Genomic DNA, 27,129 nt, shown 5'->3' on the forward strand with positions numbered 1-27,129 from the left:
CCACCCTCTGCATCCTCTTCAGTTCAACCAGGAAGGAGCATAGCAGCAAATAGGTAAGCAAAAAAGCCACGTGCAACATCACTTAGAATACATCACAGACAACAACAAAAACAAAAACACTTTCAAAATACATGAAAAGCACAGTAATTTAGTAATCATTACAATGTGTTTAAAATGTGCAAATTGATGAGGAGTCATTTCAGAAATCATGACACACTGCTCTCCCTAATATAAGCTGTTTATGAGATAGAAGTGTCGGTATCAGGGCAATAACGCTGCAATAACAACACAGAAGTGTTGCACAGGCTAATTCTGACCAGTCACCAAAGTCCATTTCACATTGATCAATACCATTTTAAATGTGAGCAAACGCATGGTTCAGAGGTTGCTCATGGGAAGATGAAGAAACTTTCCTTAACTTTATTTGCAACATACTGCTGTGGATGCCATATGTTGTGACACGGGGATGATGAGTCATTCAGTCCAAGTCTGAGGTTTTGATTATAGTGAACACGTGTGCCTTTCTCCTGCTGTTCATGAGATATTTACACCAGAAGTATCAGTATAAGTATAAGAAAAAAGAGGGAGACAACCTCATTTATCGTGAGAATTGTTAACAAATGGGTCACCTGTAATTAACAGATGTTTTTTCTTGCATTTTTATTTAGGCTTTTAACAGGTTAGTGTGAGGATGAAGTCACTTAATGCAGTCAACAGCATTTTCTGTTGAAAGCAGAAAAAAGTGAATAGATGGGAGTCAGAGCTGCCTGTTTTTTTTTTCTCTTTGAAAGCACATAGTTTGTCCTTACAATTTAATTAATCTAAAGCACCGTGCCTCTCGCTCTGCTGGTATGAGTCAATGGAGCTCACCCCACAGTCTTTCTTTCTCTTTCTTTCTTTCATGTCTAAAATAGTCTTTGAATAAAATGGTATTTATTTAATTAAACTTTGGATCTCTGTGTTAAATCAGATGGACAGCCTACATTGGTCTTCACAATCCACAGCAAAATAATACTGAGACACTGGGTTTTTGTTTTATACAAAGCCTGTTCTTGTTTGTAACAAATAACAAGTGATGGTATCAAAAACATGAATCCAAAAATAAAAGTTCCACTGGTCCAGCCCATCTGGAAATGCTGGCTCTTCGCCTGCTAAGAAGCAGCAGGTAAGCCACTGCTTGCATTTGGGGTGAAGCATAGCAAAACCTCAGTGGTCATGTGATGTGGGTGTTTTAAAGCACACATAACTGCCTTCCTATAAGCGTAGACTGTAAAAGATGGCAAAAGTTCCATGAGATCACCCACTGGTTTCTAAAATCTCATCTTGAAGCCTTGAGATGGCAATTTTTATTGTTAAATTAAGTTTTTCATTTACCTTTTACCTTTTCTTTTCTTAGAAGTCTTCTTAGAAGTGTTTTTATAACCACAGCTAACTTAATTTTTCTCACACAGAAGCTATGTCCGTGATGTATACTGTCTCTTGTGGCTGTAGTTGGCTATTGTCTCTGGAGGCAGGATTGATTCTGCTTGACAATGGGCCTCTGGAAATGTGCATTGTTCTTGCTGACATGTCTTTGTCCAAAGCCAACTGTGTTTTTTTTTTTTTTTTTTAATTAGTATTTCGAGTACCCCAGTAGATATTGGCAGTTCACACAGTGCTCAAGTCTTTTAAATCCTGTGATATTAATAAAACAGCACTTTAATCACACTTCAGATCTGGATGAACAAAATGAAAATCTTTATTGACATGCATGTAAGGTGTTCAGAACAAAATGGCACAACACTGTTCATCAACAATTTCAAAACTGGATTCTCTTAGGCTGATCCATTTTTGTATGACTCAGTAGTATGTATGGCCACCTTATTGCCTGCATGCACACCCAACAAATTTCATTTTGTGGAGGGGCTGTTCCTGCCCCTGTTTTCATCGCTGACAGGGATCTGGTATATGAAGTCTTTGGGACAGTCCATCAAGTTTTGGATGGAGCTCTGAGTTTGGAATGTCTTCCTACCTTCATAGACTGACAGGCTGTCCCAGAAGGCCTTCATCATACGTATCTGAGAGAGAGAGAGAGAGACTGTTAACTCAGGTAGACCGTCATGGCCCTAGGTCTTACTTTCAACCGTGTAGATTCAGACATTCAATAGAGTCACTGCAGTCAATTGTACCATATCAAGTTTTTGTTTCTGTTTTTTTTTTGTTTTTTTAATGAGCTTGAATATTTTCCATAATGATCAATGATAATGCTGTAGGACTATTAGATCTTCAATGTAGGCATGCACTATATTTGATACTGTCTAAAAGAAAATTGCCCCGTGAGGACATAAAAGTCACCTTTTCAGTTCTGACTGTGGACCAAAAAAAGCCCAAACTTAAAGGCCCCCATCACTCACCTAAAATCTGAGGCTAAGGTTTGGACCGTATATAATATTTAAGACATCCTCACTCTGGATAATAATCCCTGTCCAAAAGGCAACTTGCACCAGTGATGTAGAAACTTAAAGCTTTGTAAAGTATTCTTAACGAGGTTGTTGAGGGAATTATATTTGAAAAACACGATCGCACACAGATTCATCTTGAAGTCTGAAACTAAACCTGCACCCTGACATGTCTGATGCCGTGGTACCAGAGCACCTGACCTGTCTTTGGACTGAGGTCTCCGTAGTCGAGCACACAGTCACTGTTGTCACCCTTGTAAGCAAACTTCAGCCATTTAGTGGGGACAGTTGAAACCACCTGACAAAAGGACAAAATTACAGCTATCAGACAACAGCAACACATCGTGTACCTCCACACATCCTCAACATGAAGGTGTACTGCGACCACCTGAAGGTTTGTTGTCTTTTGATGATCAGCTGTAAAGAGACCCATGTCATTATTCTTATTTTTCTCATTAATCAAGTATTTTGGTAGGAAGCATTTTCTGATCTGCTGTTTACGGTGTTCTTTATGACTTGCCTTGTTGACTAATAAACCACCTTCTGGTGGAAAGCGCAACAAAAGCTATATTTTAGTTTCATAACTTCATATCTGACCTGTGCCCACAGGAGGGTCCCAAAGCCCAAGAGGGTGCACTACAGCCACTGGTAGATATTTAGTGCCACACAGCTAAATGGTCTTCCTCCAAAATGTACAATTAGAATCTACAGGAGGACAAAGTGACAACAAATTATTATTTTTCAATAGCTTATTACACCTGATCACACTCTATCTGGCCATTGAGTGCTACCTGTGCGATGTAGGTTCCTAAGATGATTGAGCAGAAGATGGGGTTCCTGAAGACACCCTCAAAAACATTTCTCTCTCCGTTGATGTTGCGGGCATTGAATTCGTTCAAGATCTGCATGAGAACAAACGTGTTGAACACCATTGTGTAGTGTTCAGACGGGGGAGCCTCAATGGGGGCGTTCCTGCCACTCTCAATGTTAAATAGCTTGTCACCTATAAGAAGGATGATTAAAATAATGACTAATTAGTGCACTTCAGTATATGTAGATAATCATTTTCAGCACCTAGTGACAACCCAAACACAGCAGGCTAGAACTGGCCCTGTGTGATGCGGTCACTGACCAGCAAAAAGTAAGGTGAAGGTAACAGTGAGCTGGTAGATGGCCTGTCCCAGAATGTTTCTCATGATAGTACGGGAGATGAGCGGCCTTGTGCGGCCGTATGGCTTCCTGAGCAGCGGTGCCTCAGTCGGTGGTTCTGTGGTGAGAGCCAGCGAAGCAAAGGTATCTATAATGAGGTTGACCCATAACATGTGGACTTTTAGAGGTGCATCCTGGAAACATTTTGTTTCTTTGTTTGTTTTTGCATGTTAGATCAATAAGTTCATCAATTTAAAAACAAGAACAAATATTTACAACCAGAATTTGCAATTCTGAGTTTGATGTTGCTGAGGAAGAATTTTGGTTGTGGTTTTCTCTTCAACATTTAAGAGGTTACACTGATCATAAGTCATCTGTCATCTTGCCTGTCTTGAAAAAGATAAAGACTGGAGTCATTTGGCCACTGTTTTCCACTTTGCATTAATGATATTGCTTATATTGATATATTCTTTAACTCCATTAATGTATTTCAACATTAGATCAATATCAGTGTAAATGGAGAAATTTGGTAATTTATGATCATGTAATTGGTTTTCTTTTGTTGGCAAATCCTTTGAATCTACTATCGAACTCATTGCCAGACAGCAGTAATGGCAGAAACAGTTTCAGTCTTGGAAAAAGCTACGATCTTGCGTTCTACTGCTTAGAAACTGTTATCCACACAGCCATAGTGCAGTACAAGACAGCCAAAAGGCATAAAGTATTTGTATTAATTTGTCATTCAGAATAAAGCAATCCATACAAAATTCAGAGTGGGTAATGAACTTTACTCTGTTAAAATCCACCGCCATTTTTTGTATTTTATTAAATCCACAAGGAGAGAACTTGATAAATACAAACAGTAACACTTGTTTGTGTAATGCGTTACATATGGCAGTGTTTCCCAACCACTGTGCTGCAGCACATAGGTGTGCCGTGGAAGATTATCTGGTTCCACCTGATTAGTACTCTTAGCCAGCGGTCCCCAAACCTTTATTGCTCCATTCTTTTTACATGAAAACTGCACTTTAGTATGTAGCTGGTTAAATGTACAGCAGCTGTGATTTAAATCTCATACAGACAGTAGAGGCAGCTCTCACCTGGGTGATGCAGGCTCCGGTGAAGGCCACAATGACAGCGACCACGTTGACGGCGAGCTGGAACTGCAAGAATTTAGAGATGCTATCGTAGACATTTCTGCCCCACATAACAGCCTTGACTATGCTGCTGAAATTGTCATCTGTTAGGATGATGTCAGATGCCTCTTTGACTACATTAGTGCCTGCGATGCCCTGTACACCATCACATGTAGGTTAGCTTATGAACCTGCCATTATTCTCAGTGTTTTGCAAAACAGAACTTCTGATGTGCTTAAAATGTTGTAACAAAGTATAAATAATTCCTAGAATGCATTTACATCTACTGCAGTTACCATAGCAAAGCCAGCATCTGCTTTTTTGAGGGCAGGACCATCGTTTGTACCGCGACAACCTGCCTCCGCTCAAAAACTGTGCTGTCAATGATTCCTGGAAAGACACGCGTGAGGACCACTAGAAGCTCTAAAACGGCTCCTAAAAGGTACAATTTTAACACCTGAATTTCTATTCCCATTTATCTTATATTCATTTTTTCAAAATTTCCCTTTGACGTTCATGTAATTTACAATGTAACTTCCTTTGTATAAAGTGTATTTGTCTGTTGGAGACGATCTGGCAAGGACTCTCAGCTTGGGCCAAATTTTATCAAGACGCTCCTGTTCAATCTGCAAAAATTACAGAACACCAGAAAATACATTTTATTTGCAAAATATTCATTTAAAACACTTTGTCAGTCTGATAAATGAATGTACTTCCCCATTTGTTTGTAGACTATGCCTACACCTCCCTAAGCCTGGGTCTGCAGGAGGATTCTTCCTGTTAAAAGGAAGTTCTTCTTCCCCACCTCTGTCAAGTACTTGTTCATATGGGATTCCAAGATCATTCAGTTTTGATCATACTATAAAGGCCTTTACATTCTTATTCAGCTAACTGTTGCTGTGAACTTGCACAATATAAATAAAACTGAGCCACGCTGTGACCTGCGGCTCATTTGGGCAGTGTTCGTTGGCTTCTGATCCTCAAAGATGTCTGCTTAGGACGATCACTCATCAGTGATTCTTGTCACATCAGTGATCACACTCCACCCAGCCTATTTCAACAAGTATAAATGCCCACATAAATATCACACAGCATTATCATATTTGTTTTTTCACTTTTTCACACTGCTTGTTCTCACATTCACATTCAAGTGTTGGTCTTTTTGTTTCTCCAACCTGTCCAAGTGATTTGCGGATCAGTTGGTTGAACTCTTTGCCTTCCAAACACAAGACGTTGTCTTCAGTATCCAGGATGCCACATTTACTGCCGATGGCCCGGGCAGGACTGATGTTGTCTCGGGTCACCATGCGGACCGTAATTCCAGCCTGCTGGCACTTTTTGATAGCTTCTGGTACCTACGGGGAAAACGAAAGGAAAAACTATGCATAGTGTAGCATATGGTGGTTCATGGGATACCATGGACTGATGACAGACCACTGATTTGTAGCTGTTCAAAAAGAAATGCTGAAGACAAAATGGCTCCATGGTGTCTATAGCGTTTGTAGAATAATGTTACCAGAGATGCATTCCTTCTTGCATCTGTACATGAGATTAATCATTCCACACAGTCACACTGAAATACATATTTTGCTCTAAATTGCTCATAATCAATAGCTTATTGGTTATCTTATTCTGAAGGCTGTGATTGGTCCGCTGGCTCAGTGCTGGCGTACCTCAGGTCAAACTGGGTCCTCGATGCCAACCACAGCAATGCATGTCAGCCCAGTTAGGATGAGGGCCTCATTCTCCCAGTCAGGCTCTCCATCAGACACAGGGAAATCTTTGTAGGCGAGGCAGATGGTCCTCAGTCCTTTTGATGCCATTGGCTCAACCACAACCTTCTCCACTTTAAGTCTGTTCTCATCTTTGAAGCCTCTCGCCCTACCACTAGTTACCAGGATCTTACTGCACCTGGAACCAGATACATGACATGCATTTAATCATTAGTTATTATTACTCTCTGGCTCTTTTTCACTGCGTGTCTTTTGTCCCATCTTCCTCTCCTTAGCCCAACTGGTCACAACAGATGACTGCCCTTCCTGAGGCAGGTTCTGCTGGAGGTTTCCTGTTAAAGGGGAGTTTTCCTTCCCATTGCCACCAAGTGGCTGCTCAAAGTGAGTCATTTGATTGTTGGGGTTTCTCACTATTGTTGTAGAGTCTTTCCCTTCAAATATAAACTGTATGTGTGTGGGTGCATGTTTTCTTTTTCTAAATAATACTGAAGTGAACTGATAGGAATACAATCATCATCTGACAGTGCACAGAGCTGTGTAAGCAGAACCAGGAAACTTACTTCTCTAGCAGGATCTCAGAGGCACCCTTGGTGAACATTCGGTAGCTGCCGTCAGGATTCTTTAGCACGGTGCTCATGGATTTTCTCATGGAATTAAATGTGTAGACTTTAAATAGTTGCTCCTCTGGGATTTCATTGCGAATGGCCTGGTAATCTTGAAGCAGGTCAAGGGTGAATCCCAATAAGGCACATTCAGTCTTGTTTCCCACCTGGCGAGGAAGCCCACCAACCCTCTCAGGAGTTCTGGAAGAAGCAGCACCAGAAACATGTTTTATCAACTTGCATTTATTTGTTACATAAAAGCAAATTGAAAAAACGAGAAAAAAATTCTAGTATGTCTTTATTATGACCTTTCAAAATAATATAAAATACTGGAGTGTGATTAAGGCTGAGTTTAGGAAAATGTGGAATGAAATAATTGCCACCAGATACATTTCAATGCACTCTTACAATGCAGCCTTAGAGCTCTGAAAATTTGTGCACAGTGTTTGGTGCATGATTACTTCCTGACCACTACCTAAAATTTGAAATAAATTGACAGGAAAATAATCTGTCAAACGTACTTGTTCCCACAATAAAATAATTATTGCCAAGCATCCCAGTCGTGCTATGTGACCGAGGCAAAGGTTTAGAGCAGGGGTGTCAAATTCATTTTACCTCTTGGGCCACATCTTTGTCACCTGCTGTGACAACGAAATAAATCTATCAGCATTTCTCCTTAGATCTAAATTTAAAGAAATAAATGTGTAAAATTACAGAAATGTTCTGGGAGCTCATTGCTGAACAGTTTGTTTGTTTGGTTGGTTTTGTTTTTTAACAGTAGCTGTAAAAAATAAATTGTGAAAAACAGAGGTATTGAAATGTTATTAGAGACAGCTAAGCTTTTTGCAATTTGGCATAATTTGTGAAAGTTTTTTTTTTTCAGTACTGAATAGCAGAAATCAGGCTTTCTTGTCTGAGGTCTTTTTTGGGGGGGGGGGGGGGGGGGGGTGTATCAGAGAAGACCGTACACAACTATACTTCCTGTCTTTGGAGCATCTGCCCCCCTCCCTTATTTCATATAATGGTATGATCCCAGTCTGTCATTTCGTGTGATTGGCTGCATGGTGTGCCCATCAAAATACAGTCCCACCCCTGCCTGCATGGATTCTTAGCAGGGCTGAAGGTTCAGCTCCCACATAACAACAGGCCATTAATAACTGACATATGAAATTGTCCCACAGGCTGAATGTGGTCCACGGGCCATAGGTTTGACACCCCTGGTTTAGAGCTAAAGGTCTGTTTGTGAGCTCCACACAGTGGCCACCGGTGGACCTAATGTTTGGGATGCGTTCAGTGGAGGGAGAACTTCCATACAAGAAGGAAGGATGAGTTCAACTTTTGATGAGTTCAAAGACCTTTTATAGAACACGTCTTACTCATCCAACGATACCTTGACATTAGACCAGAGCAGCAAGGGATTAAACCACCAAACTACTGATTAGTAGATATCCTGCTAATCCTGTTTCCACTCATGTCAGACAAATTAGTCACCGATATATTTGAATTGCCTTGTTGCCTTACAGCAAGAAAGTCCTAAGCAGAGAGAAAAATGCAGAAAAGTATTTACTGGTGCTTTTTAGCTCTTATATCTGAACCTGTCTGTGCTCTACTTTACCAGTGGATCCAGGAGGCAGTGATCAGATAAGTTCTGACCTGCTCTGGCAGTTCTCCAAACTTACGTACAAATGTTCACCAAGATCTGTGAATGAATGGCTATTTTTACAGCTCACCATAATCTTAGAGGTGTAGGCACAGTTGACCCCAATGCCCCGGACCAGCAGGACCAGGATGTTGGCAGGGATATGGTCTGGCTCTGGCACCGCTTTGTAGTGTCTGTTTGCAATGAAGGCTTGCACCACTGTCATGTGGTTCATAGTTAGTGTGCCCGTCTTATCGGAGCAGATGGTGATGGCGCTGCCCATCGTCTCACAGGCGTCCAGATGGCGGACCAAGTTGTTGTCCTTCATCATTTTCTGATCTAAGTGAGAGCAGTGTTACCCAAGTCTTAGGATTTTATTTCATTAAGCAAAAACATCAGAGCAGAAATGATGGTTGATCTAATTTTGTTTAACAAGCATCAAAATAGTCTTGGTAGTACTATTTTAGTGTGGGTCATAGTTCCAGCTTAGCAGGAAGACAATAAATAAAACTGTAAAAACCACACCCACACACACTCATGCAGTTTTAAAAATACTAAATAGTGAAAATATTAATCTGGGAGCTTTCAAACGTTACACTACCGTGTAAGTTTCATGTGAAATAATACATTTAGTCTAACCGACTGAAGAGTTCCTGTTGTCAGACTGTAATGCCACATACAAATACACCTTGACTGAATACGCTAGGGAGATGGTGACTGCCAGAGGGAGGCCTTCAGGTACAGCCACCACGAGCATCATCACACCGATGATGAAGAAGTTGACCAGGAACTGCACGTAGATGGGCACACAAGCGTAGGACCAGACAACACCCTGGATCCAGAAGGTATCAATCAGGAAGCGAATAATGAGGATGAAGACGGTGAGAGCCGACATGATCAGACCTGAAGGCAGAGACAGAGTAGGAAGTTCGTCTGTGAACCTGACTGAGGATACAACAAGATGTTGTGGGTCTGCTGTGATCTGCACTGGACAAGGTTTAAAACAAACTTATACAGAAGCTATAAAATCCTTCTTACTGAGTCCTATACACTCATATCTTTTCTACTGCAGATACAGTAGGCAAGTCAAATCAGTGTGTTGGGTCAGTTGGTTGGTTAGCGGCTAGTCTTTTTGACCAGTGACTGTGTTTTCCCGCCAACAGTTAGGAGTTCACCTCCTAAGAGCAAAACATTTTGTCATCTTAAATAACAAGTTTATGAAACAAAAAGAATGAGTTGTTTAGAGAGTCCTCATCCTGCTGTGGTTTGTATATCCCAACTGTGCATCCTTGATTGCAGCTCCTCCTGGAGCCTCTTTACTCTCCTCTGTCCTCCACATGAATTTCAGAAATTAAGGCAGACTTCAGCATAGCGTATTAGATTTGAGTTTTGTCATAGGTAGGAGACAAATCGGACAAAATTACTTGTCTTGTTGTCATCACAGTCATGGTTCAACAGTTCTCCAGTTAGTGTTGCTTATGACTCTGCTGTTCCTGTTTATTTTTCTTCTTGGCCATATTAGTCTTTTTTGTGTGCGACCTTTTTTTGTCTTACCTTGTTTGTCTGGTTGAATTAATTATTTGGATTTATTCTGCCCACTGCGTCTGTGTTGTCTCCTGAGTTGCTAGAGTAAGAAGCAAACACAAGAACAAGGGAAGACTGGACCACGCTCACGCTCCCAATTTGTCCCTCATGTGTGTAAGATGTAGACTTTGTGGCTGTTTCAGTTCTATAAAATTTTTAGTTTGGGGTTTTTTTGTGTGTTTTAAATATTCACAAGCATGATGATGTATAGATGTGTGGTCTATTTCTTAGCAGAGAGGTGGGCCCATGCTCTCATATGCTGTTGACATGTCTGACTCTCAGTCTCCATCATTTATCAAACTCTGTTTGTACCTGCTTGGCCGATCTGCACAGCCAGCCTGGTGAGCTTCCCTTGCAGGATAGATTTCTCTTTTCTCTGTACAGGTTTTTTTCTTCTCTGGTTCACTCTCAGTTTCGAGTGGTTGCATCTCCACAGCGGGGCCGTCCTTGTTTTCTGCTACAGTCGACAAAAGAAATGTCAATAAAACATTCAGTTTGTTTATTTTGTTGTTTTTGTTTTCCCATGTTTCCTCTTATAAAGACTCTCCCTTAAGTTTTGTTTTGATCCTTCTGTGCCTAAATATACACTGGGGGACTCTTGACTTTAAAACCCTACCAGGAAGAGAGATAGGTTGTTACTCTGAGACCCTGAGTTTAACAGAAGTGTTCACTATGATGTGTGTTGACTGACTGCAAACTAAAGATTTTTTTTAATCACTGTTAAAGTTTAAATAACTGGTGAGTGAGAACAGCTTGGATGTTAAAGTACTGCTCAGGCATTTTAAGCAAACGAGAATTAAATGACTCATGCTGTGCTTAAAAAAAAAAAAATGTGTACATATATATTGCATCATAAAAAACACAAAGCTATTTGTTGGAGGGTGGTGTTTGTGGCTGCTGAATTATTATTTTTTTGATGTTGTGTTTTTTCTAAAGTTTCAAACATGTGTCTGTTTATCTGAACCGATCATGCTTACATGTGCAGTCACTCACCTCTAAGGTCTTATGAGCCAGCCAACTGATATCATGGTTATGTTAAGCTGGGCAGCTACATAAATGTTATTAACTGCTGCATTTTCTGCATTTCCATGAAATGCCTTGTCAGCGTTGCTCAAATGAGACCCACAAGTATGGACACACATGATTATTAATAAGTAAAAAAAGAGCAAAAAGTCAAATACAAAATGAATGTCAGTCACTTTTTCACTGGATTGGTGGATTGTCATGAGTTGGAATGATTCTGCAGATATACCAGCTAATACAATTATTACATACCAGTTTATTTCAAAAACAACCCATGTGTGAGTTCTAAGTCAGAGAGGACTGGTATGAATTAAATGCACACTGTCAGTGCCGCTCTTGTACACTTCCTTTCTGGAGTGAAATTTGATCTCTCTGCTGCTGAACTTACCTTCTGGGAACCTTGAGTCTTCTTTCCCCCAGTTGTTCTGGTCCCCTTTTTTATCTTTTTCACCTCCACCAACCAGTGTGAAGATGATTCCACTCTGAGAGTTCACGCCTACAGCAGTGACCACCATCTTGCCTGAGCCTTCCATTACATGGGTACCTGAGAGAGGAATTCCATTAAAAAATAAATAAAACAACACACCCTGCGCTCATCCTGTCGTTCTGTATATGGTATACATGGTGTTTGTGCTCACTGTTTGTATGTGACTTGTATGTGTCTTTGGCTTGTTTTTTTTGTTTGTTTTTTTTTGCCTAAAAAATGAAAGGTCCCCAGTTGGATCCTGGAAGGAGATATAAATCCCTTCAGGGTTGCGTCAGACATTCGCGGTAAATCAAACATGAGTTACCCAGGTGAAAACCTCTTGTGAATAAGAAAGCAGCCGAAAGTAGTTTTCTTTGCTGTCTGGGACTTTCTTACATGACATTCTGCACCAACCTAGTCTTTATGATAATGTGTAACTTTATGGCTGTTATTAATTCAGGCATGAGCAAAATCACTCAGATTGGAAACATTTAATATAAAGAGATAATTAAATTGCTAAACTAGCTAAGAATCAATCTTTGACTACAGATGGATGTTAAAACTATCTTGCTGGTACAGACTGATATGTGTTCATGTAAATAACCTGTAAAAGAGAATTTTATTCTTTCATGTCATATTTTCTAATTGGGTTTGGGGAAATCAAAGTTAATATATATTCTTTAAAGTGAAGCATTAAATAAATAACATCTCTGGTATCATTACTGATGGTCTGATAAGAGAGTGTTGGAGTGAGTGACTCATAGAAATCATGCTTCGACAACACCAGCTGTGCAAAATCAAATTTCTTACCATATTTGACTTGTGCGATATCACCAACCACGATCTCGGACACTTTGATCTGGATCATCTGCCCCCCCCAACGCACACACACACCCCCCACCCCCCGGATCACTGTGAACTTCTGTTCCTGTTCAATGCGCTTCTGGAGGCCACGCAACTGCTTTTCCTTACTCCGCTCATTGAAGGCCGTCACTAGTGCCACAGACAGGAGAATGGCAGCGCCTTCGATCCATTCAGCCTTTGCTTCACCTTCATTCTCCACAACGGTAGCTGCACTGCCGCAGTCTGCAGGGATATACACAGGCTGAAAGTTTACTTTGATGAACAGGCACTTCTGAACACTACACACACACACCATGAGTGCAGTGTCACACGCCTCTTGCTAAGCCTGCTGGGAAAAACTGCTTTGTGCTTTTCTGTTCGAGACTCTGGCTTACAAAAATCTAAACTCCTTCCTTATTTTGAGTAAATTAAATATACTCACTGTGTCTTTCAGCACTGGGTGGATGGTAAAAAGAAAGGCCAAGAGAAATGATGGCTGCCACAACCAGGATAATGAGAGTGATGTCCTGCAGGGCTGCCCACACCAGCTCCAAAAAGTTTTTTGGCTTCTTAGGGGGGATAACATTTGCTCCAAACATCTCCATCCTCCTTTGTAAGTCGTCTGGGTTTCCATTCAAACCTGCAGCAGGAGTTACAAAAACATTACAACTTCTATTCACTTCTATTCTATTTTCTATCCAGGTATGCTTTTACTGCACTGGCAGGGTGTTTGGGATCAAACATGCAGCCTGTTTTCTTCTTATCACCATGGGGTATGTTAGTATATCTGAATCAAACTTGTGCAATCTGCATACTATCTGCCCCCATTTCTCTATTGAAGGAAACCCATTTACTTCCTGGTGAAGCAGTGAAAGTGGTGTTGATGTAGCAAGAGGGAAGCCTGAACCTTTAAGGCAAGAAAACAGGACAAAGTCTAAATGAAGAAACTGAAACGACTGTCTACAAAGAGGAAGCCTGCGAAAGGGCATGTGATCTGTCAGCGGGCCGCCAGTGTTACCCCTTAGCCTCCTAGTAGATGCACCTATGGTATAAATTTTCGGAGAAAATTCACCTTGAGGTCGGCATCACTGACATTCATACTCGTCAGAGACTTGTAGATGCATCTATGGCATCAGTTTCACAATCCTAGATGACTGCCTTCTTCAGTTATCGCATTCACAAACCACACTGCCCACTCGCTCAGCAGGGAATAACAATACCAGTGAGGGATTAAAAAGGTTAAAGTCTACTTCTTTCTGTTCTCATTTAGTATTTTGTTTTAGAATTTTAGTATTTCTTCATCTATTTTTTGTTTTATTGTAATTCTAAGCATTCTGTTGTTCGTATTTATTGTTGTTATACTACTCACTCATGTGTAAGTTATTAACCTGATGCTGCTGCAAGGAGCAAAGTGCCACATATTTCAGCAGCATTTAAAATATGATTGGACTGTTGAAGAATGTAACTCATGGTTTCAAACAGCCTTTAAATACACACAGTATTTGTAAGGACCTAGTCTCTTAGACTGAGACTGTTTTAAGACAGTGAACTCACATTTTTTTTAATCCCCATTATACAATGATTAAATTAGTCATCAGGAACATCCTGAGAAGTAGACTATTATTTGGAATAAAAAATATTTTACTTTCACTAGATTTAAAGAAGTGATCAGACAGATCTGTTGCTTTGTGGTGTTGAGAAATACTTTCTGTTGGTATAAAATATAAGATTACAATATTAATTCAAATTCACCCAAATATAGTAACTCCTGGTGTCATAAAAACAAAGCAGCAACATGGCAGCAGCTCAAAACTACGGTTTCATCTGAAAACAACTGCGTGATGGATCAGAGGCTATGCTTATCTTTTGTATACAGCCCACAGTGGAAGTAACATACCTCTGTTAGGTGACGACTTCAGCCTGGCACACAGTCCGTTAACGTCTCCATAACATTCACAGATCTTTGCAACTGCGTCCTCCCCTCGAAGCTCCATGAGCAAGCACAGTTCCTCCTTTGAGCTGCCAAACTCTGATTCATGGCCACAAAGCCCATGTCTGGACTCCAAAAAGTTGCTGGCCATGTCTCCTCCCTCAGGGTCACAGTAGTGATACAACTGAGTTGTAGATTTATTCTATGAGGGAAGCAAATCCACTTATTAAAAGAAAAAACACACGTATCCCTACGGAAAACTGACTGGGGGGGGGGGGGGGGGGGGGGACAAGGTGGCTCCTTGGAACCAAAATATTTTTTAAGGAGTGGTGACTCATTTATTTTCAACCAGATCATGGTCTTTTTCAAAGCCTTTGCCAATATAGCTTATATACTTATAACTTGTATGTATTAAAGTACATCACGGAAGACAAACTCAGAAATTAAATGTTATGAGTTCGTTTACATTTTATGACTAATTTGGTTAACATCAGTTGCCAGTGGTGGTTTGTTTAGCTAGCTAGACAGCCTTCAAAAGTCGCTATTGGGTTATTTTAACTGCACATTTACTGATTAATTAAATCATTTATATTAAACCTATACTTCTGTGTGACAGCTATGTTCTCACTCACCTTAAAATGAATATAATTGCTGTAAACTGAAATAATATGATTATTCCTCTGCCTCTAAAAAAACAAAACAAAAAAAAAACTGTGCATTTACAAACTATGGCAGAGTCAACAGATGTGTTTCGGACACAAATTGTCTTTTTTTTTTTTTCATTTGTTAAAGAAAGGCATTTTTATTGAAGAGAAAAAAAAAGTCTTAATAAAGTCAGCAAACGTAAAATCTCTCATGACACCTTTTTTTATGCCTGGGAGCGTTAAAGGTCTCGAAAAACGCCATAAAATTTGAACACCTCCTTACATGCTGTGAAAAATACTACACTCTTTGTGGTCATTGAACGCTGCTTTTCCTCCCTATCGAAGAAAACTACCATGGGTAAAAACTGTAATTTTATTACATTTATTTGGTTTATATGATGCAAAATACTCTTCAGAATCTTCCCTAATTTGAGTGGATCGAGCTCCTCTGCAGTTATCGAGCAACTAAAGATCTCTAGACTAGAACTAATTTGTGTTGACTGACCCTTTTTTATTTAGTGATGTATACCCAGGTGATATAGGTGAGCGTTTCACTCTCCTATGGTGTGGACATCATTTAACTGCAACATAAAGTATTTATTTGCAGTTGTCATAGTGCAATATGTTGCACAGCTCTTTCCTTCTTTCCCTCTGTGAACTTTTGTGTCTGTTAGACGTGCAGCAGCTGGTACAGTGTTAGACTGATGAAAGAAGGGTGACAGCAGGATGGAGGGATGGGAGATGTTACTGCAGTGGAGCGCAAGAGGGTAGGGAGGGAGGTTGTATCAAACACTAGTCTAATGAGCCATCTGTAGTGGCAGCACTGTGGAGGTTACACCTGACCTGCTAACGTCAAACAATGTCACACAAGAAGACACCCATAGACAGTGTACCATGTTGGATGAGTACATTAAAAACAGCAGAATCAGCTAATGTGAACTCGAATACAGCTCACACATTTGTTTCTAAACAAGAAGTCCAAGCACTTTTACAGTACATTCATACAACACACACCCCAAAGGAAGCTTGAGGCCGTTTGAGGTTCTTTATTGTTATCTTTGATATTCAGCAAAACAATAGACTGAGGTAGACTGATGAGATGTCCGCGTGTACGCCAACTTTTGCCCTTTGGCAGCTGGGAGAAGCGTCAGTGCTGCAGAAGAGGATAAATGAATGATCAGGTGTACAGATGCTTGTATGTTATTTAAAATAATGAGGTTTATCTAAACGAACTGATCTTCTTAAGGACATTCCTCTCTTGATTATGTTTTTCCAAAAAGAAAATTATGTTCTGCATCTTTAAAACGCAAGCAATAGTAAATAAATAAGGTGGCAGTAATGCGTAAAACAACCCCGTCACCTGTAGATAAAATGAACTCCTGTCATGAGTAATCGTTGTCTGTTATCATTATCCCTGAGTGCTCGTTTGGCGAGTGTTATTTTTAGTACCTATAACTTACAAATGTCCCCTGAACGCATCACATACAGGCAAAGTTACTGTTACATAACGCAGACAGCTGTACAGGGCAGCAGGGATGACATTTTTTCTAAGCATCCCCTGGCCCCCAAGGAATGGAGAAGTAAAACGCCTCGGGCTACAAACAAAACAGAAGTGTTTTTGAGGCATTTAATGGCTTTAAAATTCACAGGACAGGTATTGCGTATTTAAAGCTGGCAAATAAAACTTTAACAAACAAACAGAAATGAGCAAAACCAGCCAGGAAACTAATTGAAGCTTTGATTTGTTTTAAGTATTTTTTTTTAAAATCTGTAAAACAACAAATATGACCTTGACATTAAGCAGTTTGTGTTTGTGACCTATTAGGTGATCACTGTGTGCAAGTTTCACTAGATTGTTACCTTACTGCCGGAGCATTCTTCTGCAGCACTTTATAAGGAAGCACTCCTTGAATATCTGTGGTTGCACACAGTCTTTGTGTCTGTTTAAAATGTAGCTGTGCAGATTGTGCAGAGATCTTCTCATCCAAACAACATGACTGAGTAACATTTGGCTCAGCAAACCAAAAACAACTAATAACTTGAAAATAAGACGATAAAGGATAGGCTAAAGGTTCGGTGATTAGTTGTGATAATAACATTTAGGGTTAAGCATGGGAATGCATTAGTGTGGATGGAGACTCCCACTGCGATGGCCAAGAAAACATGCTTGCATATATGTTTGATTTTCCCCACACACACAGTGAAGCAGCCAGCAGTCCCTCTTGAGGAAATGGTGGTAAGGGAGGCCAAAAACACAAGAACCGCTCATCCAAAAAACTCCAAATTTGGCACTGCACTTATTTGGGTCTTGAGGAATGCACGTGCCAAGTCTGAAATAGATTGAAGAGCTGGTTTTGGAGATGGGCAGAGAACAGACGGAGAGATTTGTTGAGCTGCTAGTTGGATTAATTAAGGATAATGCACTGATTTCTGTGAGTGTGGTCTCGAATGTTACAATTCTTTTGTTTCTTTGTCAAAGCAAAGCGATACATTGCATTTTGCAGTAAACATGACTTTTCTTTCTAAATTACTTTCATTATTTATCATCATCTCTTCTCCATCTTCTCACTTGGGTCTGTGTACATTATATCTATTATTGTAAATGAAGCTAGGCTGTAAATCACAGCCAAAGAATCACCCCTCCATTAAGGTCCGGCTCATAATCATGCTCCAGAGTATAAACTAACAGAACATGATATAGACGAGTAAGCAATTGATTCCCAATACACTTCAGGGACTCTCAGAGGTTTCTGATTACCCATAGCAGCATGATCTGCATGATGTGCATCTACATCATTAGTCCATGTGGATGAGGACAATGGGCTAATTCGAAATGGTCCAGTTTGGGCATGAATGATAGAAATACTCTAATGAATGTGCAGAGAATTGGGGAAAGGTAGAAAACCACATAACTGCATTATTTTAGCACTTCACCTAGCATTTTTCCAACAAACTGATAAGAGGAATCACTGGTGCATCTCCTCAAGTATCCTCTCTGTCGGCTCCACTTTCATGGAAGCATGGTTATCATCCATCCCTGCTGTGCATGTCCACACAGGCAGAAATAAGCATCTTCTCATGGGGAGATGCAATGAATTCTGGCAAACTGACGCTGAGGAAGCAAACGCCGGCCTCTGTGCTGATGTGGAGCTGAACACTTAATGGAATTATTGTGCTCGGTGTCCTCAAAGAGCAGCCAACTGCCACATTATCAATGCCTAGGTTAAACAATCCAGTGCTATTTTCTATCCAAAGGCTGAATGCCCCAAAGCCATAGAAATGGGGGCATAATGCGGCACCAAAGGCAGCAGAGTGTTTTCAGCTTTCATGTCGGGCCAGTAACAGAAAGAGAGGGACGAATGGGTGAGCTACAGGCTAAGGAGTCGATTTGTGAACTGGAGCACTGAATAGACGCCTCATCGATTGAAGAATTGTGATGATTACAGGGTTCGCTGCTGTGTAGTAATGCAATAGGCAAAGCCATCACAGCCTGTACTGTTATCTGGCCAAATGATTTAGACCCTGCCTCGTTAATAGCGGCCATCCATTCTGGGCAAATAGCTGTGAATTTATCTAACGTGGCCCTGCGACGCATGAATAAACAGGAAGATGCACACGTACACACACATCCGTAGGGAAAATACACATGACGGGGGGGTGTGCTCTTTTCCTGAACATCCACTGCAGAGCAGTCCAGCCTCTGGGAACATATGAGGGTGAGGACAGAGATAAACAAACCCCTCACACTGTAACTCCATGATTAAGCGCACATCCATTTTTAACAGCCGTCTACAAATGAATTACGCTGGTCGTCAAACACAGTAAGTGCTCCCTGAGGTAAGATGAAGGAGAGAAAAGAGTGGAGGGTGCTCAAAAAATTCCATATTTGCCACATTACTATTCATGTTTTTTTTTGTCCCCCACCCATTAATTATCCTCTAGAGCGGTCCTCAAAAAATGAGCTTGTGTGAAGAGCTTCTTCATGTTTGACAAAAAAGAAAAAAAGTCCTTCTCAGGATAAAAGCATCGACTTACCATGGTCCACAAAGTAATTAAGAGTCAGACGGTAATAACTCTGGTGAGAGAGAGGAATTAATAGAAACACAGAGGATTTCTTTCCCAACTTTTAGAGTGATTATTTAAATTGTTTCATCCCAACTTCTACTTTCAATTCATCTCCCTTTCTTTGTTACTCACTTCCTCCATCATTCTGTAGAACCTTTGAGGAAAGGCCCCAGAATATGCCTGATCAATAATGTGCCAGCAGAAAAAAATTATTTATTCTTTTTTTTCTGTTTTTCGCTTTCAGTCGCGGTTCCTTTGCTCAGATCGATGGATTTCAATTCCAGCAGCAAGGCGTCGTCGTCTGGGCCTGTAACACTCCCGTGACGTGGGAAGCAACACAAGCACAGTAATATTCATCCGGATAAATGGGTGGAAACATGGTGCATGGCTTCAAACCCACTGCACTGTCCAGCATTACTGTAGAATAAAAGATTAGCTTATAGTTTTGGCATGAGGGTTAATGACCTAAACTCGGCATCAACACAAATGCACCCTCATCATTACTAAAGCACCTTTATTGCTGCTGCTGTGATGAGTTTATATCTGCAATAATGCCGGTGGCAGCGCTCTGTTGTTGCTCCCAGAGAACGTGGGGGTCGGTTATTATTTTGGGGAACAGTCAGCTCAGAGTCGTCCCATAACAGGTGCCATTAGCATTCCTGTGCTGATGTTGGCAGTGATTAGAGGCAGGGCGAGAGGGTGGCCAGGGAAAGTGGAAGGGTGGCTCAAAGAGGTAATGGGTGCTGACTTACAGCCAGTGATGAAGGAACGACAACATTAGCTGACAGAAGGTCTGGGACAGAGGCCAGCTCGACCGGATCGGGTACACACATCCCGGTTCTTGCACCAAACACATTTCTGGTTCAGATGAATCAGGCTACGTTTTAACGAGAGAACTAATTTGACATTATTCTCATTTTACAATTATAAAATGCATATCCACATGACCCATACAGAGCCAGAGGGAAAGAAATGGTGTATATGTTGGGATGATGAGTAAGTGGGTCGTTCTCACTATAAAAGCTTGCTACTTTATAAACGCTAACGGCATCTCACAAAAATATATAACGTGTCCTTTGGCTTGATTGCAGTGATGGACTGTCCCGCAAAACTGAGTAGACGTGGACCTTCATCATGAAGATTATATAATTGCTGCAGTTTGTTTGAATTATTACTTAAAAGTACATTTTCTAAATTGTCCCTCACAGATATTGATAGGTGCACCTTACTAGTATTGGGTTGGATCCCCTTTTGTCTACAGAACTGTCCAATTTCTTTATGGCACATATTCAAACAAGGTGCTGGAAACATATTTCTGGTCCATGTTGATATGATAGCATCATACAGGTGCTGCAGATTTCTCAGCTTCAGATCCATGATGTGAATCTCCTGTTGCGTGCTCTTTTGGATTCAGATCTGCTTACTGTGGAGGCCATTTGAGTACAGGGAACTCACTGACATATCCAAGAAACCAATTTGAAGTGAATTAAATTTTGTGAACGAGGAGATGAGTATACTGGGATCATAACGGCATGGAAATGGTCAGCAACAATAGGTTAGGTAGGCCTTAGTGTTTAAACAATGCCCAGTAGGTACTAAGAGGATCAAAGAGTGCCAAGAAAATATATCCCAGAAAGCTGGATGATCCATGCTGAAGTTTCTGTTTGTTGTTTTTAGCTGACGCTGAGTGTCACCCAGTGTGGTCTTCGGCTGCTCCACCACATCTGCTTCAAGGTTCAGTGTGTTGTGCATTCAGAGGTGCTCTTCTGCATAATTAAAATAGAATAGGTAGAAATGAGTGCTTATTTGAGTTACTAATGTCTAATAATTAATCAGATTAAAGCAGACAGCTGCTGCTCATCAGATATGTTCTCTTCGTAAGGTCATTCTTTGTTAATCCCAGAAATGGTTGTGTGTGAAGATCCCAGGATACTCTGAAATACTCAGACCAGCCAGTCTGGCACCAAGTTCTGGTTCTGATGCTTGGTTTGAACTTTAGGAGGTCCTTTTTGACCATTTCAAAATGTGTAAATATAATAAAGGCTGCTGCCATTTGGTTGGCTGATTAAATATCTGCATTATCCAGCAGTTAAAGGTGTACATAATGAAGTGGACGGATAAACAAGTGCATGAATACTGAAAGCATGATTTTTAGAGCTGATTGGAAAATATTAAAAAATAAAACAGCGCTAAGTCACACATCAGGGAAGAGTGGAATGAACAAAAAACAATTTTCCTTTAGGAGAATCTCTGCGGGGTCTTTTCTGTTTAGTTTTAACATTTCAACAACAGCTAAAGACTGCATATTATTCAGTCAATTTAATGACTACTGCGTGAACATCAATACTGTTTGCGGCTGATAAAACGCTAAAGCTTCTATAATCAATATTTTTAAATGGATCAGATGACTGAAGGAGATCTTTATCCTGACAACCCTACAGAGAATTCTACTTTTCCACTGACCTTTTGTTTTATAATTCAACAGGAAGCTCATTTCAGCCATCATTAAACAACATACTGACAAAACTAGCAGCTATGGGGTGAACATACTGCAGCATTAGCTACTAAAAGGCCAGCTACATCCCTCAGGAGTTGGAAATGCAAAACAGCCCTATGAGAAAGTCGATTATGATCATTTCACTCATTAGGTCACCAGAAACATATTTCATATTTAATGATAACATTGTTCTGTGTATGCTGCGCAAATAGCCTGCTTTAAAAAGGACATCATTTGTAAGATCATTGTTTGTTTCCCATGAGTGTGAGTCACTAAAAGAATCTGTTAGTGCATTAATCAGTACATTTTCAGCTCCCCTACACTTTCGAATTGGATTCATCTTCCTATTTCAAGATGATTTACAGTAGGTTCATCTCTGTGTTAAGAGCATAATTCAGTGAGTGGGATGACTTGCTAATAATCCCCAGCCTCTTTCCCAGGAAATCTTGCTGTGTGGGTAAACAGCAGTTCAGCTGGAAAATTGTTTTAAAATCCGTCCTTTTGGCTTGTGAGAAACGAGATTCCTGGTAGCAAAAACGGCAAAAACAAACAGTAAAAAATAGCATGAACGTTGAGCTGAGCAACATTCATGGTTCAGTGTATGAAAGCCTTCACAGTTCAGTCAGCTCACATGTGTTAAGCTGCTTTTATTCTAGACATTAAATTCTCTCAAACAAAATTAAAGCAAACATTATCTAAGAAGGTAGTGTTCAACAGTATGCCCTCAAAGAATGTCCTGAGTTTGAATCCACCAGCCAGCTGGGACCTTTCTGTGTAGAATTTGCATATTCTCCCCATGCATGTAGGATGCACTCCATGCAATGGATTTTCTATAACGTGGTATCTACAGCTGTCTAAATGTAGTGAGACCGTAACCCTTTAAACCTTTGATAACACTGGCCAAGCAGTCCTAAAGTGCAGCCTCCTTTACATTCCAGCAACCGTGCCACAGGCATGGAGATCGATTGATAACCACCTGGCAACCACCTGTAATAAGTAAAAAATGAGAATTCCCCACCTGGCTGTGAGTGGTTGCTCCAGTCATGGAGGCCTGGAAACCATGACTCCGTGGTAATGACCAGCTGCTAAGGGGAAAAGTGTGTAACTGTGTGGTAGTGAGAGGTTGGTGAAATTAGTTGCAAAGTGGTGTATGGTACTCCACTGAAAACCTCGTGATTGTTTTAGTTGCTAGACTATTGCTGTGTAGTTTGCAGAGAAGGCACCAACTCATCTACAAACACTCGCCTACTAAGCAGAGGACAACACAAACCAGAAAGAAGTTTGGCTTTGAAAGAGAGAAGTCACCTGGTTTGGTTTACATCGCTCTTTTTAAAGTTTCATTACCGCTTTGTGGTTAATTATCAAGTGTTTGCAGACAAATCTGCATCTTCCATGCAAGCTGCAGGCAACCATAAAGCCTGTACCCTGATAGTGAACAGTAATTAAGAGATTACAAGCAGGTTTTTGATGCAGCATCCTTTTTGCAACCAACTTTACCCAGCAAACCCACACAACCAGGTCAGAGAATACACTTGTTTTTTTCCAGGGTCAGCAACCAGTCCCTTTTCCTCAGAGATTGAAATAACGAGATACCAAAAAGACATGTCCGTGACCTTAAAGCTCAGGCTTTTGAATGCTCTAAACTCTGTTTTGACAGCTCTTTTTTTTTTGTCTTAGATCTGTATGATGTCAGCAAGAGCTGATTAAAAACAGTACCCCGCCCACCAGCTCTCCATAACTTAAACCTGTGAAGGATAGCTGATCAAGAAAAAGTGGCTTTAAGCCCTATTAGCTTAAAGCTTCACTATGTCCCATTATAAGAATTACTTATAGCTTTGTGTGATACTGTAAAATGAACAAAGCTACTCTGGTAAAGTCTGAGAAAGACTATCTGGAGGTTGAAATGATCCATGGCTGAGTTCTAACAAAAAGGACATGCCTTTGCATTTTTTTTAATCAGACATGGTTCATTACATCCAATTTGTCCAGTGCTTCACTGGTTCACAAAATTGCACCGATGATCAATTACTGCTGATTAAATCATGTAAAAATCACCAGAGACACCAAGAATATGGAAGAGTTTAAAGAATAACAGAAACATATTAAGCATATTAAACACTTTCCTTGAAAACAGAAGCAGTAGAGTGTTTGGTTACTGGTGAGTAAAGAGGCTTTTTTCTTCCTGTTTCAACTGAAATCTCACATCAACCCATCACCTAAATGTGTACCGAGAATGACAGCATTACTATTTCCACTCAGTTCCCAAAATAACGTAGCCTGCAGTATATTATGGATGTTAAAGTGCGAAAGGCTTCTGGTGACTCCATTATATATAAAAGTAGAGATCAGGTGGTATTGAGTACTAAAGGAGGAGGTTGAGTGGATGGCTTAGTGTGTATTGTAGTTACTTTGGGAGACAGCTCTTAAAATCATAACTTGATTAAATACACAGTAGTGAAGGTGGAAGGCTGTCAAAATAATAGAAATCATAGACAAGCAACTTAATTCTTCATGTTGCACATGTTGTATATGTATAAGACGACTCATACCACGTCATACCGAGAACTCAGCCCACAAATAAACACCATCAAAACCCCAACTTTTTTTGAACACATTTACATATTGTAAAACAAATTGGAAATTATAATACCTCATCGTTAAAAATGTGACACCCACTTCAATATTAATGCTAAGTCAAGTGAACTAGAGCATACTAGCTGTGATAAATAATCTGACACAACAGAAATGATGCAAAATGTCAACTTTTTATTTTTAATTCAAAAGTTTTCATTACTGTTGTTTTCAAAATGTAAATATGAAAAACTTCTGAAAACTGTCTGCTAAAACAGAACAATGTAAAAAGGGGAAAGCTATAAACATATAGGCCAGTGGAAAAATTTAATTACTTAAAAAAATATAGGCATAGTGCAAAATATAGCATTTTATATTAAAAAGTTCTCTTGGGGAGCTAAAACCACACTGAAAAGTCAGCCACACTCGGCTGCTCTGCTCGATAATTTAACTAATGTTAAATGTCACAGTAAAAAAAAGAAATAGTGTGATGATAGCTGAAGTTATTCAAGTGTCTCTCTCACAGTTAGGGCTACACTAACAGCATTTACCTCTTTAGCATTATATTTAATCATTATTTTCTGCCCTGTTCACCACAGTCTTGCTTTGTTTCCCTCCTCTTCCTCCTTTTTCTTCTTTCCTTTTTCGCTCCCAGAAGGATTACTCTTCTTCTTCATGTTCACTGACTTGCCTTCGTTGTTGTCATTTGGTTTGTTTAAACAGAGGCATGAACACCACGAGGAGGCGTGAGTGGAGTCAGACGGGAAGTTGGGTCTCTCTGTCACTGCAAACTTCGCTCATTACCGCTGCTGTAGTTTCAGATTTGTCAGCCCCTGGGGGGTCTCACACTGGCCTGGGGCCCAAAGCAGCTGCCTGCCTTTCCTATAATATGCCCAAATGCTGAACTTGTTCTTTAAAATGAGTAAAAACTATATCATTGTTTTGCATTCAAAAAATTAACAGTGGCAGAGACAATACAATAGCCCCACGGACAAGTTTATTACAGTGCCATTGTTCACTGTAATTAATGTCAGTTTCAGACTTATTCAGACTTTCTGAAGTAGAGGAGAAGGAGAAAATTTTACAGTCATTATCTCTTTACAACAGAAGTGAAATAAGGTGCACCTGGATTCAGAATAATGGGATTATAAAGTACCACCACTTGTTTGGTTGCTCATCGATTGTCGCTGAACAAATGCAGTTGAATTATTTCTCACAGTAGCACCTTTGTTTATGACTTCCATCAGCAGCAGCATTTTTTTCCTTCAGGCAGTGGCATATTGGCATTGTGTCACCACACCACAGCTTTACTCTGGACTGCAATGAAATAAAGCTGGGCATGCCATAGGCCTGATGACATCATCGGACCTGCTCTTCTCTAATTGCTAATGCGTCATTAGCCTCTGCCAGTTAAATGCAGCGGGCATTTCAGCTGGGGCTGGAAAGCCAGTAATGGTTAAACCTGTGAGTATGTGCAAAGTGCAAAATTAGAATTTGCTCATTCATTCACTCATGGCAGCTGATATTTATTCAGATAATGTACATAATAGCCAGCCCTGTGGGTGCCATTTGATTTGTGAAGCCGTACTTTTTCCTCGGCATCGATCCATGAGCCTGACGTGTGGAACCCATCAATAAGAAACCACCCATCAGGACTCCATCTGGCCCAGTGGCCTTTTGACTGGATGAGGAGGAGGCTCGTCTATCAGTGACAAATGTCAGGGAAGAAATGGCACATGTCACTCTTGAGCTTGGGAAACAGGTGGGCTGGTACCACGGGATTAACAAAGCTTCTCTTCTTTTACCTTGCCTGTCCTCATGTGTCAAAGAGCACGAGCGGGGGGATGGGTTCCACCTCAGGTGGACAGCTCTCTTGAGCAAACGCCACTGGAGGCAGCTTTCAGGAGGAATCTGAAGCCTTCTTCTTGGTATACTTTTATCCATACTCACGCTGAATTTTCACCTATATATATTTTTATCTTATGTTTAAAGCCTGGCATCCTTTAAAGCAGACTCGGGCACTACAATCAACTGCACACCTTCCATCATCTCACTTCTATAAATATGTAGACCATCAACTAAAAACACCAAAGCTGTGAAATGAGGAAGAGAGAGACAGAGTCAGGGAGTAAATATACAAAATTCCTTCAAAAGCATAAAACACAAATAGCTGCTCATTAGATACATAAATGTAAATTTAATTTCTGTGTATTGTCCATCAATAGGCACACAAAAACTGAGTCACCAGCTTTTTGTTCAGGCCCCGAAAGAGCTGAACGAAACAGCAAACGCAGCCTGATGACTCACTGTTAATGGTGATGAATGGTCGTTAACAAAATAATGACGTTCTTCCAATAAGACAACAAATCAGAGCCATATTAAAAGATATTTTTAGCTCAACGGGGAAAGCTGCAACTGTGTTCATAAATTTTGCAAACGCCAGCTCGTTTGTTCACCACCAGTGCCTCTTTCTAAGGGGATATTACTGAGTTCCCCGACTTCAGAGTATAACCAAATGCTAATCATCATCATCTCTCATAACAATTGTTGAGTCTGGCAGCAAAGCCCCTTGTTAATTTCTCCCTACATCCAATCCTACTCTCCCTGCACATCCTCTCTGTCCTTCTCCTCATCATCCTCACTGCTGCCAGCTACCGTCACAGATGTGATTGCCCCAAAAGGCACATTAGCTCATTTTGAAAATACCCAATATGTCAGTATAGCCGCTCCAGCCAAGCCTAGAACAAAACTACTGCTCATTTCTTCTCCTTTGCTTTAGCAGTCACCACTCTGGCACAGACTTTCAGTC

General features: G+C 40.5%; 1 pseudogene; it reads right to left on the reverse strand.

The window, feature by feature from the left end:
- Positions 1–1,972: 1,972 nt before the first annotated feature.
- On the reverse strand, positions 1,973–14,607 carry LOC134644440 (plasma membrane calcium-transporting ATPase 1-like; annotated as a pseudogene).
- Positions 14,608–27,129: the final 12,522 nt, after the last annotated feature.

Source organism: Pelmatolapia mariae, linkage group LG16_19 (assembly GCF_036321145.2).
Source record: "Pelmatolapia mariae isolate MD_Pm_ZW linkage group LG16_19, Pm_UMD_F_2, whole genome shotgun sequence".
Lineage (NCBI taxonomy): Eukaryota > Metazoa > Chordata > Actinopteri > Cichliformes > Cichlidae > Pelmatolapia > Pelmatolapia mariae.